We start from the raw sequence: 15,873 nt of genomic DNA, 5'->3' as shown, positions 1-15,873 counted from the left end.
TGATAACTTTTGATCAGCATGGTCTCTAGGTGACAGCGACCGAATATGAAGTCAATCGGTCGAAATCCCTAGGAGGAGTTCGTCCGCATACCAAAGGTGGAAATCGCCAAAATCGCCATTTTCCATCCAAGATGGCGGACTTCCTGTTGGGTTAAGGTCATGGTGTCAAGAGACTTTTTGGTGCGTCTTGGTATGATAAACATGTGTACCGATTTTCGTGCACCTACTCCAAACTAAGCCAAATGCGAGGGGTGTTTTGAAAATTTCAAGGGGGCGCTGTAGAGCCATTTTGCCCCGCCCCTTTGCAGCGACCACAAAATATCAAATTTTTCGCCACCCCTGATGAGTGTGCAAAGTTTCGTGAGTTTTCGTGCATGGCAAAGGGGTGAAAAATGCAGTTAAACAGGCAGGCAAATAATAATAATAAACACAGCAATTACAATAGGGCCTTCGCACCACTCGGTGCTCGGGCCCTAATAAACCTTCTTATTTATTATTTGTAGTTTTTTCATTTTTGACAATGAGCTCACTTTATTGTCTGACTTCACTCTATATTTAACTTCCTATATAGTGAGTATAGAAGGTTGAGTGTCAATGAGTGGATGATTCAACCGTCTGATGCTGAAGTAGGTGAAAATCAACACACAATGTCATTTATGTGTGTGTGACCACATGTGTTTCCTCTGAATGCTTTAACGTCTCTGATGACTAATGACTAATAAATTAGTCATTAAAATAATAATAAAAAAAAACACATTAGCCCCACTTAAGCACTACAAATAAATGAGTGTTGTAGACTGAAGGCTCACAATCATTGAAAAACACACCAGTGAACCAGGCCTGACCTGCTGCTGCTTTCACTTCCTGAGCATGTCACAGCCTAACCTGTCTGTCACTGAGTTCACTGAGAGCTCCACTCATTCCTCACTTTGCCCCTTATCAGCGTCAGTCAGCTTATGTCTTTGTTCTTTTATTTTAGAAAAAGTAGTTTAAACAGTGTTACTTCATGAATGTAATGTGGATGGTGAATGTGCTTGCTATGACCCAGCTCTGCTAGGGAAGGGGGAAGTAACATAAACCAGATGGAACTGGTTAAGCAAGGTGTTTAATGGGTTAAGTATAAATAAAAACAACTAATAACCACATAACAAAATGGGCAGTAAAGAAGAAGAACAGTAAAGAACACAATAAGGTGCATGGAGCTGACAAAAGTGACAAAAGTGTGCGTACTACTGGGCGAACAGCAGACATTGAAGCAGCTGCTGCGAGGAAACTTCAGCGTCCTCCTTAAAAGCTCCCGGTCCAGAAGTAGAAAGAAATTGCATGTTTTGCATTAGGACAGTGGTATCGCTATTTTTTAAAATAGAAAAATAAAAAAAAAAATAAAAATCGAGTAAAAACTTTTGACTAGCAGGTATCGAAGTATCGATATTAAAGAATCGATACGCACATCCCTAAATAGTGCTCCTCAAGCTCTGTTGTTTCTTTGCTGATTCTGAAGCTTTTTGAAATAAAAAAAATCTGGATCCTCTGAGGAAGAGTTTGCCTCCAAGAAAAGCGCAAAAGAATATTCATGTGGAATTTCTGTACGGCTGCTTTTTAAAATCTGAAAAGGGCACATGTGACAGAACAGAACAATTATCTGAGTGAATCGTAAACTCTGGCCGGCAACAGGGGCACTTCATTATTTTCCTGTTTGTATCACGTTATATTGACCTATATAACAGTCAGGATTAATAAACCAAAACAAAACACTGGCAGGCAGCAGTGTTAGCATGTGAAATGGGTGAAGCACACACACAAAGCACAGGGACACACACTCGCCTGAGGAGACAGCTTGCACAGTATGATTTAGGAGGTAGACTCCTGGCAAACAGGAGTGTTTAGGAGGGAAGGAAAAATGGAAAGAGAAGACAGAGGACAGAGGAAAAGGCGAGCGGCTCCATCAATTACCCTGTGATGAACAAAGACCAGTAACAGGACACAGGCTAATTTTAATCAACGGAGACATGTGGCATTCAGGGGCCAACGGCAAATTAACACTTGGAGCAATTAACCTGCTCATTCCATCATGTCAACATAATAGGTCTCTGCTTGCTTAAGGGCTCTTCCTCCATGTTGGAGGAACAGTCAAAGAAAAATTCATTTGTATTTTTTTTTATATGTTATAAAAAAAATACATGTATTTGTAGGAAGTAGAGCTAATTGCTACAAGTGCTAGTATTGCTGAGTGTGTGCCAATGGGTCAGAGTATAAACTGCTTTGGATATTAATGTGTATCAGATTATTAAAGTACGGCAGATCACAACGTCAATTCCAACTCGGTTACTTAGTATTTAATTAAAAAATATATTTTTATGTGAAAAATAATGCATGTAAAAAAACATGATAATCTATTTTTTTTAAGTTGTTTTAGTTACATGATTTCACATTCTGTGTAAACAGTTGCTTTTTAGCAAGCGGTAACATCTGAAAAACTCACAAACATAAAACAGTGCAGTTCTTCAAGTGGCCACTCGAGGGTGTAACACCACAGTAAGTCAGTACCTATTCATCCCAATGTTTAAAAAGTCCAACTGTACAGCAGATCTGTAGGTCAAATATGTGCATGTGGGCACAATAACAAAGCACTCACAGTCTTAATTTACTACTATTAATGAAAATGTACAAAAATCACATCTTTTAAAAAAAACATTTATAGCAGTCATAGATTAATAAATTAAAGGCACGGTAACAACATCGATCCAGGCTTGTAATCACTGTGGCTGTTGCTCTCAGTAAAGGTTGGGAAGTAAAGCTGAGGTTCAGTATTCAGTATCTACTTCAAGGATTAAATTTAACCTTAATCCTAATCTCAATCTGGACTACTTTTGTTTTTAGTTGGGTCCATGTCCTATTGATTAACAGGATGAAAAGACCAGTTTATTCTGGCAGCCAGCCACCAGGAGACAGTCCAGGTGACTTTTCAGGAACTGTCATGTTGTCCATTTTTATATACAGTCTATGGTTTGGAGGGACGATACAAGTTTGACCTCATATAACCTGAATGCCACGCATCATAATTACCTTCAAAGGCCAAGACAGCTAACTAGCATGTTAGCTCAGTGTTCCAAAATTGCACAAGGGCAGACTTATTTATAGCAGAAGGCTAAACATATTAGCCTAGCTTGTGACAGAATTGGGTAATGCTACGTGAGAAAACAGCATGAATGGCGCTGGGCTTTAGCATCCTGCTAGCAGCAGCTAGCATAAAGAGAAAGTTTATTATGTAGACAGCAATTAATGACGTAACCTCAGCCTATTTTAAAGATGCATCACCCCAAAAGTAAAAAATAAATCTTTTCACTAGAAAGTCACACACACTCGTACAGGTCCACACCAAACACACACACACACACCCTTCCACTCCATCAAAACTACATAGCCACAGGCCACTCCATTAACACTTGTCTCTTGAAAAGAAATGAGAAAAGGGTGGAGGGTGGAAGGAGGTGTGCCTGTTTTCCTTTCTTTTTAACATTGGAGGGGGAAAAAGTCAGAGAGAAAGACTGATTGAGAGAACCAGCTTCAATTATGTATACCCCAACAACTTCAATTAAGCATGTGAACAGCAAAATCAATATGGGAACTGATGACGTCCCGGCGCGTTCATTCCTCACTGAGGAACAGGTCTGTCTGGAGGAAACACACACACACAAACAGTATATAAATAACTGACTGAGTATAAATCATTCTAGTCAACAGGAGCACAGGCTTCCATCCCACACCTTCATCGGCTTCATCGACATCCATTGATAATGAGTGATGATCATCGTGTGATTGGATAAAAATGAACTGTGGAGTGTTGCAGGAGTGGATGATGATATATTTGAATGGAATTTTGGGGGATCTTGGAATGATATACGCAGGACTCTCGACCTGCAGCAACGCCCTCCTCTCCAGCAGGTGGCACCCTAGGCGTTGCCTATGCCTGTCACTATAGGTCATATGTGATTGCACCATGGGTGTTCTTCTGCGTGTTATTTCCTGGTCATCCAAAGACTGTCAACAACAATTGGCTAGCAATTGTGGATTTGGTGTCAGTTACCATAGTAACAACCTCCGTCGCTGACAGAAAAGACAGTCCACTGTTATTAAATTGGAGTTTTGAGGAAACAATGCACATGGTAGAGATTTTTAACTGTATTTGCCATTTTGAGCCCCACAAGTAAAGTATTATCTAGTTTAATCTTAGGTTGGGATTATTCGCTAACACTTGTTGTTGTAAAACTGAATATAAATAGAATAAAAATTCAACAAATGAACTGATCAGAAACTAAATAAATAAATACATTTTTTAAATGTGTTCGTCTAGTTGCTATTACAGCCCCCTGCCGGTAGGTGGCTGACCCAGCCCGGTACTATAGCCCACTCTGCACCACTATCCTAGGCGTACACTACTTATAGCTTGTTATGGACAGGTTATGTCCTCTTATTTACCTAAACGCACAGGTTATTATTATGATGCATGTGTAAAGCTGAGAGGGACAACATGCTGTGTGTGCCACCTCTTATCAAAGTCATTATCAGTATCCCCCTGCATGAAATTTCATATAAGTGTGTTTGTGCATTAAAGTGTGTACCTTTGTAAGTGGTAAATAATTCAGCAGCAGGAAGAAGAAGACGTCGTTACATCTCTGATTTCCTGCCCCGATGTTGTTTAATGTCTGTCGCTATCTCTGGAAACAGGGAGGACTTGGATGTGTTGAGTGTGTGTGTGTGTGGTGGTGGGGTTCTTTTTTCCGAGATAGAGAACAAGTTAGAGGCGGGAGTGGGCGAGAGTTAAGTGCCGTGTATTCAGAATTATTGATTCCCGTCCGCCTGCACTGAGGGTAACCTCACAAGTTTATTTTCACATCATGTGTGAGTGTGAAGAATGCGGTTATCTGTAGATCTCTGTCTTCAGACTGGAGTGTAGCTGTAGCTTTGGTGGTTTAAGCCGCACAACAGTTTGCCTGATAAATAATAAAAACAATAAGAAAAAAGAAAGAAAGGCGCTTTGTCACTTACAAAAATGTTTTCCATCCATCTTCCCCATCAGCTGCCACAGTTGTGTCTGCTGGAGTTTATTCTTCTTATCTATACAACAACAATATATGCTTGTTTTTCTCCGATGTTAAAGGTTCTATCTGCTATCTCTGCAGCCGGTCTTGGAGTTTTACACAGTTTTTCAGAAACCTTAGATACAGAAACGGATTAGTATTCTGGTCAAATGTGCAGTAATCACCTAAAGCAACATGTAAATAAGGGTACAAAACGTCTTAATCTCCACAGATGGACAGAATTTCTTGGTGCAGCCAAAAGGGGCACAAGTGGTATTGTTTTGTTGCCTCAGGATCCCGTCTCCATTGCTTTTTTTTGCAGATGATGTGATCCTGTTGGTTTCATCAGCGTTATGACTCCCAGCTCTCACTGAGGCAGCAAAATGTGAAGCAGCAGCGGGGAGGAGGATCAACACCTCTAAAGCTGAGGTCATGGTTCTCAACCAGGGTGGAATGAGTCACTGCAGCAAGTATGGGGGATGTTAGTCAGTGGTCCCTATGTGTTGAAATGATCAGGTGAGGTGCTTTAAGCATGTCCCACCTTGAAGATATAAAGGCAGTCCAGGGCCAGCTGAGACCGACAATCCCACCAAGCTTCTTCCGGGGGGGGGGGTCACAGAGGATTTGTCCACATTTATCTATAAGGACGCAGCGGGTTCAGCTGATGGATGGATGGATGTTCTTGATGTGTTTTCTATCTGTGTGAGTCTGTACACACAGATAAGAACACACCAGTTTCACTAGTTGCCTGTGCACCACTGCTAAATGCAGCTAGCTCTTTCTTATCTTATCTTATCTTATCTCTCATTTTAGCACTGCTAGCCAATGAACTAGACAACACTAATGAGACAAAGCATAAGTGGACAATCCTTCCCCGGTTGTTCACTCAACTTAACAAAATTATTGTTGACTGGTCAGAACACCAACCAACCCAATGATGTCACCATAGGACTACCATGCACTATATGTTATATGTTTGGAATTGTGTGCATAAAATGCAATTATTACACAAGAGCTTCGAGGCTATCGAGGCACCTGGACGCAAGTTGACTTCAGTGTTTAAAAACACACACACACACACACACACACACACACACACGCACTTCATCCTCCTTGACACACTGAAACCTGCTGGGGGCACAGTGAGGGTGCTGATGGTGTCTCACACAGCTACACACTCATTGAGTGTGTGTGTTTCTCAGGAAGGCGTTACACATCAGGACAACATCAAAGAAAGGAAGGAAGAAACCACAGTCTTCATGGAGGAATTACAACGATGTAGCTCGAATAAAATTGCCATTACTTCTCCTTGTCCATCTGATAACGCTCACACAGCCTCACACAACACTTGCTGATAACACACACACACAATAACAGTCTACCTCTGTGATTTGGAAATGTCAACCTATCACCTGCTGCTCTGTGTGCGCTCAGAAAAAACAAGCTAAGAATGCAGTGTTTGCAGCTTTTTATTGCTTTGCTTTGAAGGAATTTCTCTTTTTCTTCTTTTTTTTTCTTAGCAAGAGGATGCAACTGTGACCCTGAAAGGTCACAGTTGATTGGTTAACAGCGGAAAGCTTTTACCTGTTTTGTGCAGGAATGTCCGCCCGACGACAACATGTCTTGTTCATTCCTCTGAGATGCAGCCAAAGCCAAATAGTCTCCTGTTTAGTGTGACACAAAGTCAGCTGCTCATGTGATTTTAGACATTGGATTTAAGATAAGATAAGATAGGGTAAGGTAAGGTAAGGTAAGGTAAGGTAAGGTAAGGTAAGGTAAGGTAAGGTAAAATAAGATAAGATAAGATAAGATAAGATAAGATAAGATAAGATAAGATAAGATAAGATGAGATAAGGTAAGGTAAGGTAAGGTAAGGTAAAATAAGTTAAGATAAGATAAGGTAAGGTAACAGTGGCATCCCAACTCCTCCCTAGTCACTGTTGTGTGTTCTTGGGCAAGACACTTCACCCTAGCCTGTGGCGCGCCTTGCTAGTCATTGTATGACACTGCTAAGATAAGATAAGGTAAGGTAAGGTAAGGTAAGGTAAGGTAACCATAGGTGACCATACATTTTCTAAATATGCATAAAAGGTTGCTGCTGGGAGACCTTTCACTACCATGAAACACTTCACCATGAAACAAATCCACAGAGTATAAATGAACACATGTACTTAGAAATTGTTTAGTAAAAAATATATATAAATAAAAAACAAACAAGCAGACAATCTGCTGAGATCAGGCTGCATTCTGTGTGTTCTGACAGATAGTGGTTAAAATTAGAATGTATGTATTTATTTATTTTAATTAATTAATTAAGTAATTAGTTTGTTTTGTTGTCTGACCATTTCTTTCCAGTATAATAATTCAGGAAGTGTGCCTCTGTCTTCAGCCAATAGACTAATATGTTGTCCTCAAAACATATACCTGTTTCCTCTTTGAATTGTGTGCAGTAGTGTTTGTGTGTGTGTGTGTGTGTGTGTGTGCGTGTGTGTGTGGTATCTACTACTGAGCGTGCATTAATATTCTGAGCCCGACCAGTCTGCAACATTAAGCTTTAATACCAGCCCAGAGACCTGTGTTTCATCTCAGCAAGTGAAGGGAACAGTCTCAGCTGTGATGTTTATGTACACACACAGACACACACACAGACACACACAGACACTCAGTGATAAATATGGAAATTCCTCTCTGTCTCAGATGCAGCAGCTGAACATGCAAATGACTCTCACTCACGTGCTCTTGAAGCTAAGGTGTTTCAGTGAAGCCGGGCCATCTGTCTTCTGGTGGTGTATTTAGTGGAACTTGATGGGAGCAGACCTCTGTAGTAACAGTGTTTTCCCTTCAAAGTAGTCCCCCCTCTGGGACTCCCCAAGCTCCCAGACCTCTGCCTGGCCTGCCCCGCCGGAGACCTCAGAAACCACTGTTTGGATATGAAGGTTATAAGCGATGCTAACAAGTATCACACACATACAGCGTTCCCAATCTGTGACACACACACACTGGTTTTTTGGAAGTTTTCTCTCTACACACACGTTGCTTGTAACCAGCTTGTATCCATTCAGACCTGAGGCTGTTGTTGTGCACAGGTGAAGTGATGGGAGTAGCTTTGCAAAGGGTTAAAGTAAGATTTGAAAATCCTCTCCTGTCACACAGACTTGCTTGGTTGCTGCATGAAGTACACTCAACAAAAATATAAACGCAACACTTTTGTTTTTGCTCCCATGTTTCATGAGATGGACTTGAAGATCTAAACTTCATTCCAGATACACAATATTACCATTCCTCTCAAACATTGTTCACAAATCTGTCTAAATGTGTGATAGTGAGCACTTCTGCTTTGCTGAGATAATCCATCCCACCTCACAGGTGTGCCACATCAAGATGCTGATCTGACATCATGATTAGTGCACAGGTGTACCTCAAACTGCCCACAATAAAAGGCCACCCTGAAATGTGCAGTTTTGTCTCACAGCAAAATGCCACAGATGCCACAAGCATTGAGGGAGCGTGCAATTGGCATGCTGACAGCAGGAATGTCAACCAGATCTGTTGCTCGTGCATTGAATGTTCATTTCTCCACCATAAGCCGTCTCCAAAGGCGTTTCAGAGAATATGGCAGTACATCCAACCGGCCTCACAACCGCAGACCACGAGTAACCACACCAGCCCAGGACCTCCACATCCAGCAGGTTCACCTCCGAGATCGTCTGAGACCAGCCACTCAGACAGCTGCTGAAACAATTGGTTTGCATAACCAAACAATTTCTGCACAAACTGTCAGAAACCGTCTCAGGGAAGCTCAACTGCATGCTCGTCGTCCTCATCGGGGTCTTAACCTGACTCCAGATCGTCGCCGTAACAGACTTGAGTGGGCAAATGCTCACATTCGATGGCGTCTAGCATGTTGGAGAGGTGTTCTCTTCACGGATGAATCTCGGTTTACATTGTTCAGGGCAGATGGCAGACAGCGTGTGTGGCGTCGTGTGGGTGAGCGCTTTGCTGATGTCAATGTTGTGGATCGAGTGGCCCATGGTGGTGGTGGGGTCATGGTATGGGCAGGCATCTGTTATGGACGAAGAACACAGGTGCATTTTATTGATGGCATTTTGAATGCACAGAGATACCGTGATGAGATCCTGAGGCCCATTGTTGTGCCATACATCCATGAACATCACCTCATGTTTCAGCAAGATAATGCACGGCCCCATGTTGCAAGGATCTGTACACAATTCTTGGAAGCTGAAAATGTCCCAGTTCTTGCATGGCCAGCATACTCACCGGACATGTCACCCATTGAACATGTTTGGGATGTGCTTGACCGGCGTATATGACAGCGTGCACCAGTTCCCACTAATATCCAGCAACTTCGCACAGCCATTGAAGAGGAGTGGACCAACATTCCACAGGCCACAATTGACAATCTGATAAACTCTATGCGAAGAAGATGTGTTGCACTGCATGAGGCAAATGGTGGTCACACCAGATACTGACTGGTTCTGAGTCCCCAGACCGCCAATAAAGCAGAAACAAAATGCACATTTCAGGGTGGCCTTTTATTGTGGGCAGTTAGAGGTACACCTGTGCACTAATCATGATGTCAGATCAGCATCTTGATGTGGCACACCTGTGAGGTGGGATGGATTATCTCAGCAAAGCAGAAGTGCTCACTATCACACATTTAGACAGATTTGTGAACAATGTTTGAGAGGAATGGTAATATTGTGTATCTGGAATGAAGTTTAGATCTTCAAGTCCATCTCATGAAACATGGGAGCAAAAACAAAAGTGTTGCGTTTATATTTTTGTTGAGTGTAAATGTACTTACCTCAATAAATGTGTCTTCATTTTGGGGGATTTGAAGCAGATGTGGTGTAGAAGGCAAAGGTCAGACAGTCCAGCTCCTTGTATAGTGCTGCTGAAACTAGATAGATGGATAACATCAGCAACAAACTGCCCCTCTTCATACCCCTCCACTCATATTATGTTTTACAGAATTAAGGTCCTGCAGAGTCCTCCAGGGGGGGCCTGACAGGCGCTCTACTGAGTGGTGTTATATGTGGTCTGTCATAAAGGCAATAAGGTGGAGGCTGCTTCTGAAAAAGCCACGGATGATGTTGGATGTTTCTAGATATGCATGAATATTAGGAGCTGGGAGTCATCAAGGTTCAGTTGTAATCAATCATAACAGAAACTTTTATGTAGAGGATACAGAGCTGCTAGTGTAGGTTTGGAAAGGACCCTGGTTCAGGTCTTTAAGTGCTGCAGGAACAAGGTCCTGCATGGAAAATGAAGGTTTACGGCCTCCCTGGTAAAGGATACATTAAATCCTATCGGACCTCAGAGTATTGTTTTTATGTGTTGATGGACCTAATCAAGCTAACTGGCTCACCGTGTCAAGTGTGCATCGCTTGAACTAAATCTCCTTACTTCTTCTTCTTCATCGAGCACAGACGCAGGATTTGAGGTTACTGATGCTGTCTCTTACTTAAAGACGTCTGTGTCTGTTCTTAGCTGCATTATGAATGACAGCATCATAATATATAGATATTTACTGACTGGCCTCTGCCTTCTCTGATTTGTTGACTACAGACTGAGACAGAGAGGCAGCACTTTTAAATGCAGGAGCACGGCTCTGCACTAATGTGAGACGCCACATTAGCCCGATGTGCCAGCTCTCCCTCTCTCTCGCTCTCTCTCTCTCTCTCTCTCTCTCTCTCACACACATGCACACACTCTTTGATGATGGACTAAATAGCTTGTTGATGCTTTGATGAGTTTTTAAACAGCTTCCAACAGAGTCCAAAGAGCTGGGTTGTTGATAGACTTGGCTGGGATGCTTTATTCCTTCCCCCTCTCCCTCCGTTAGTCCTTATCCTTGACCACAGCTTCCTTCGTGGTTTTTATGAAGATAGATGTTCCTTTGAATTGTTTTAATAACTTAAACTGAGACTCATTTCCCTGCAGTGTCCTGATTTATGACCATTTGGGTCTAAAGACTCACACAGGAGCAGCTGAGAAATGATTGGTTACTGCGCTGAAGCTGAGGGCACATCTGTACATTACAGCTGGGTTCCTTTAAACAAATGATAAAACAGGGTTAGAACTGCATGTAAGGTTCATCCTGTAGCAAGTTGGAGATGTTGTCATAGTCATAAAGTTAAGGCAGACATTATGCTTCAGCTTCTTCTGCTTCTGCAAACTTCTGGTTAGCCACCATGCTAGAACTGAGATCAACCATGACTGTTAGGGTGGACATGTATGGAACCAGTCTGTGGTGGCATAGTGGAGGTCAAACATGTACAGTGGTCCCTCGCTATCTGCGGTTTATCCTTCACAGTTTTTTTAGTGCAATTTTGCATGTTTTTTTTTTTTACAGCGCATTCTGTTCTGCGTCCTGATTGGCTGGAGACCACTGTCAATCAATCTCCTCCGTGCCTTCTCTCCTGTACGTACAGAATGCGTTCAGCTTGCCAAATGTACATAAATCTTGGTCACTAGCGGTGTGACTCTGAAGTGCTGTGCTACAATACTGGACTTATTCTTCCACGACTTGAACTTTGAGAGCGTTTAAACAAGAGAGACAAGTGTGAAAACGTAATGAAAGTGTAAAACATTATGTAGTAGTGAGGGTTTTACAGCCTTAACACATCAATCATTGTAAATAAATAAAGGTACTTCGATGTGTCTTTAGTTGGAATATGGTGCAGTGTGTACACGTGTGTGCGTGTTGCGTTCAAAGACCTTGATGTCCGTCAGAGCTGCTGAAAACATTTTTTCACCGTATGGTTCAAATGACTCCATTTATTCCTGTTGTCTAGTAAACTGCGCTAGTGAGCAACATTTTAGTCTGAACAGAGGTTGTTTGTTTCCTTTTCAAGGACGTCCCTGGTCGTGTCTCTGCTTCATAATTTATGTGTTCACACATGTGAAGCCACACACACACACTGGGGAGAGCAAGTCTGTAATATGAAGCCTTCAGGTCCTTATTTTGGCCTGTGTGTGTATTGCTAATCTTATGAGGACATACAGGTGTTTACATGTAAATAATGAGCATAAAGGTCCATGCTTGGTAAGTCAGTAAGTCATGATGACATCATCATCGCTGCTCTGGACTACTTCCTGGAAGGTCTGAGATGATGCTCGCTTGTTTGCACTGCGTCGCCTGTTTGTGGCACAATATGAGAGAACAAACAAGTGGGAACACGTCAGATGATTTGTCTTTTTGGTCGCCCCTGGGCACCGACATCACACACACACACACACACGTCATGTTAAATTAACACCACCCGAGCCTCCACCCAGGAGATCAGCTGCTGCTAATTATTATGTAGTACTCACAAAGCACCTCTCTGATTTGATTCATATAGCTGTGGATTACCCAGAAGGCCCTCTGTCCCTGTGTCTGTGTGGAGAGCCCTCCAGCTTCATCACTTGATGTCAAACGTTGTCTTTGCTGGATTCTTGTCTTCACATATAAAAGCAGGCATTTTTCACCAGTGTACAAGCAGAGCTCTTTTCTCTGCAAGGCCTCATATTGATCCGTCACTCCTGAAACTATTTGGTGTCTTCTACCGAGAGAATCCTTTTACTTTATAGTGAACAACACTCTTTCTTTAGTTTTTCAGCTAAAATGTTCTGAGTGATTCTCTGTGGCACGTATTGATTCTTAATTCCCCCTTGCTGGTTATCATCCAGCTCTGCCTTTCACCGGTCCGTGACGCTCTCCTTCAGACATAAACACAACTGCTCTGAATTCTTACTCTAAGGCCCGTATAGTTCAAAAGCTGTTTTTCAAGGGAGTTTTTTGGCAATCAGATACTTACAACAGCAATGTTGGTAATCATTGCAAGCAGATGATTGATCAGTGGAGAAATATTGGCCTCTTCTTCTAAAGAAAATGACCAAATTCATGCTACAAATTTACAGAGGTCATTGAACGCCTCATCTTTGTTCAGAAAACTGCCGATTTTGCTTTTAAAAATCATTTATCAAATTTATTCTACCTGCCTTGTTCGTCACCAAAAAAGTCTTCATACTAAAAAAACTGTTAAAAAACACAAGAAAATTCTGCACTTCTACATGTAACAAGCCATGACTGATTGTCGTATGACCAGCAGTCACATGACAAAAATTCATCAAGTTTTCGGCTGATCTGAAGACTTTACAGGTTTGTAAAGGCTGTAAAAACAAATGAATTTTTTCTGCTGTATAATTTGTTACACTGAACAAATGACTATTTTTGTGAAGCATTTTGTATTTCAGTGACAGGAGTGGATAAACATCTTGGAATTAAAAAGGGTTAATAAGGGTCATGGTGGTTCCGCCTCTTCTCTCCGAGGTGGCAACCATTAAGGGTCACGAGTACACTATGGGGATGTTGTATGTTGCTGTACTTGTCAATATGAACGCAATATACACAAATGGGTGTAAAGGGTGTTTTATTTTGAAAGTTTTGGTTTTATTTTGGAAAATTCCTAATCTCCCTCTCGATCCCCTCCTTGTGTGCGTCCTCCTCCATGTGTGTCACATGTGTGTCCATGTGTTTTTAAGGTGTGTTTCCCTTCACTCCCCTCCAGATCGCCTTGTGTGCTTGCCGAGCGTTCCAGCAACTTCCGTGTTTCCTAGTCTTTTTTTTTTACTTCCTTGAGTGTATTTGCTTCCTAGTGTATGTTTTTGGATTACTGCTCTTGCTTAAACCTTCGTACCACTAGTAAAACCCCTGTGCAACGTTGCTTGATTGGACTGCTTCCTGTGTACAAAAGTACACACGTCCAGCCATTGCTGTTATTGCTCATTACCCTTCTCTCATTTGAATGGACTGCTGATCCCCTCGTCTGCCTCCACCTCAGCTGCTTCTCAGGGCAAAGCAGCTTCATGTCATTGAAACAAGACAGGTTCTTGGGCCCTTTCCATCAGAGATAAAGCCTCCGGGAGAGGAAGGAGAGGATCATAAAATAAAATAAAGCAACAAATCCCGCAGGAATGGATCCGAGGTCAGAAAAATATGATTTTGTCATGAGATGATAAAGCAGAGGAGCCGTGTGGTGAAGTGGGATTTAATTTTTAGTCAAAGCGTTTGACTTGTTATTCCCAAATATCCATCTTTAGATGTGACAAGCTGTCTCCGTCCGTCTCTGTGTGTGTGTCTCCCCCAGGAAAATGACCTTGTCTTTGGGTGACAAACTGGACACCTGACATCTTATTTTGCTCTTTTCCACTGACACACACACACACACAAAGGTGCAATGACAGTAAGTGATATGCCAGACTCATCATGAGGACTTACACACACACACACACCACATGTGTCTTGTGGTAAGGTTGTGGGGACAGTTGATCCCCAGACAGATTAGGCTGCAATCTCAAATCTCCTCAGGCCAGCCCTAAGATGCACACTCTCTCTCTCACACACACACTGTCAGAGCTTTAAAGCCGCAGACAGAAAGGACTTAGCTGTGAAAAGTTTGAGTAAAACGTGGAGTCCAACCATGAGGGAGTTTGAGAGAAATAAACATGAACACTTGAACAATGTGCAGCCACAGGGTTACATTAGCTAACAATAAGTCATCAGGAGCTTTTGTGTCGACAAACGCCACACAATCAGCCTTGTTGTGTGTTTTTTTCTGCTACGCCACACAGAAAGGGTAAAAAGCTCCATTACCATTACATCCTTTTGACCTTCTTCACAATAAAAGCATCCTGCCGGTTTATCAGTGAATCAGTGGCAAACAGTTGGGAAATTACAGCGGTGGTGTAGTGATTTTATCTCCTGCCCTCCTGAGCTTGTCTGAATAGAGTGCATGTCTAATGGGATCATATTTCCCACTGTACTCATAATAACACAAGACGACACAGGTTAAACTGTAAGAAAGCACAGACCAATGCTTCTGATCGACTCACTTTTAGAGTCAGCCCTCCAGAGGCTGTGGGTGGAACTGCAGGTTTGGACTTTTCTGCATGGGCGTTATCTATCAACCTTGGTGGTTGCTACTTGCTAGTAACATGCAAAGATTTTAAAGTGACTTGTCCCTGATTGTCGTGCACTGTGCTTGCTGTTTGCCATTAAACACAAAGGGTGGCTGTGGTCGGTGGTTCGATCCCCACCCTGGCTGCAGGCCAATTAACCCTAAGTTGCTCCTAGTGGTTGTGTGTGTGTGTGCTTGTGTGTAAATGTGAAGTAGTGTAAAGGGCTTTGAGTACCTCAGTAGGTTGAAAAGCACAATATAAGTACAGACTATTTACCATTTAAATGTTTGACTCTTTGAACTCCTCATAGCTCTACAGCCGCTCCAGCATCCTTCAGTCTTTGCTCCTCCCTTCTAGTAAATCCTGCCTCACCGTGCCCCGAGGGGGATGCTAACCTGCACTAAAAGAATTTCATCAGTTAAATATTAGCACTAGCCTTCAAACGCTCTCATTGATCCCGGCTTGACGGACAAGACGCACTCTGCTGTCAGATCAATACTTTTCTCCAGCGCAGCTGAGTGAGGCCTTCAGTGAAGGCGGCCCAGCATGGAAGCCTCTCCCCGCTCATATTTTGATCAGATGAAATGTGTTCAGGGCCACTGCTGTTTGATTATAGAACAGCTGTGGACTCCAGCACATTTCATTATTTATCCAGCGCCGAGCGTTTGATGTGGAGGAGCCGCTGCGGCGCTCTGCAACAACACAAGTCTGAGCTAGTCGTTTAGAGGAAGTTGGTTTTGATTGTTAGTTGAAATTGATGTGTGGGACGAGGATGTTTTTCTCTTTTTTCTTTCAAGTTGATAGACTTCATTGTCACCCTGAAAAT

At 42.4% G+C, this 15,873-nt stretch overlaps 1 protein-coding gene across 2 annotated transcripts in view; it reads left to right on the top strand.

The window, feature by feature from the left end:
- Window positions 1-15,873, top strand: part of LOC114429756 (exostosin-1-like) — a 159,219-nt gene that overhangs the window by 106,325 nt on the left and 37,021 nt on the right. The window lies entirely within an intron of this gene.

The sequence above is a fragment of the Parambassis ranga genome, unplaced genomic scaffold (genome assembly GCF_900634625.1).
Source record: "Parambassis ranga unplaced genomic scaffold, fParRan2.1 scaffold_21_arrow_ctg1, whole genome shotgun sequence".
In the NCBI taxonomy this organism is placed as follows: domain Eukaryota; kingdom Metazoa; phylum Chordata; class Actinopteri; family Ambassidae; genus Parambassis; species Parambassis ranga.
The sequence above is the reverse complement of the archived record's forward strand: the minus strand, read 5'-3'. Positions and strand labels throughout refer to the sequence as shown.